Source organism: Patiria miniata, unplaced genomic scaffold (genome assembly GCF_015706575.1).
Source record: "Patiria miniata isolate m_02_andy unplaced genomic scaffold, ASM1570657v1 HiC_scaffold_24, whole genome shotgun sequence".
Classification (NCBI taxonomy): domain Eukaryota; kingdom Metazoa; phylum Echinodermata; class Asteroidea; order Valvatida; family Asterinidae; genus Patiria; species Patiria miniata.
In genome coordinates, this window is record NW_024037063.1 from 12530143 (window position 1) to 12531276 (window position 1134).

Sequence of the window (1134 nt, forward strand, 5' to 3'; positions counted from 1 at the left end):
GAAATGCTGCATTGCACCGCTGGGTACAGTATAAGCTAATAGGTCAACCCTGCGTCACTATATCCAACATTGGCCCAATTCCCCGCCCGAAGAAAAGAAAAAGAGATAAAAAAAAAAGGAGATGGGCTTTTTTTAGCCGCTCCGTGCACTTTGTCACGGCGGCCGAACTTTTCCCAGTAGAATGCTAAAAAGAAGTCATCTGTATAAAACATGGCCTGATTTGTTCTTTTTTTAGACAGGCCTTGTTTCTCGAGGTGAAGCTTTAAAAAATTCCTCAGAGATTTCTCTCTCTGTTTTGTTTTTAGAAGGGGAGTCTAGAAAGGACAGTGCGGTTATGAGACATCTGAGCGAATTATCAGCAAAATGTCGATGCAACGGATTAGTCATATCTTTGGTGTAAGAGGACACAGTTGGAAGCTGTCGGTGTCCGTATGTCTTTCATTCCGTGACCCAGTTTCAGACGGGAGTTAATTTATTGATGTGGGCCTTATTTTGCGACGTAAAAAAAATGTCAAATTTCTGGACGCAGCAATATCATCAAAATAACAACAGAATTAATTCAACATTTTAATTTTTAAAACTTGAACGAAGGCTTTATTGACATAATGGAGACCCACCAATATTATGGCTAGATAGCTCAGTTGGTAGAGCACCGGAACAGCAATCCAGAGGTCGCAGGTTCAAACCCCGCTCCAGTCAATTTCTTCTATTCAACTTTTAAACTTTGTCAAAATGCACCTAGTGTGAATTTTTTTCATTCAACATTTAAGAAATTCTTTTCACAAAACGTAGGTTCTTATTAGACATTTTGAAACCGGCGGCCAATTTTATATGAGGAGTTATATAAGCCTGGAAAAAAATGCCAAGTTCAGGAACAACCTGCTTTGCAAAAACTGGTAACCAGCCAAAAGTCATGCATTGTATCTTGCTAGTGACTGGTACCCAGCTGGCTGCGCTTAAGCTCATATATTTTTTCCTCAGCAAATTGTATTTCCTGCTTGAGCCCAAACTAACAAGCCGTGTCGCTATAGCACTTGGACTATATTTTGCAGGGGGAAGGTTCCAACCCTGCTTCAATCAGGTTTCTACATCCAATCACAACACTTGAACTTCCATTCATTCAAAATCATCTCT

At 40.1% G+C, this 1134-nt stretch overlaps 1 non-coding gene across 1 annotated transcript; it reads left to right on the top strand.

Moving 5' to 3' along the window:
- The first annotated feature begins 626 nt into the window (after positions 1-626).
- On the top strand, positions 627-699 carry Trnaa-agc. The gene has a single exon. It is a non-coding gene; the product is annotated as a tRNA-Ala (tRNA).
- Positions 700-1134: the final 435 nt, after the last annotated feature.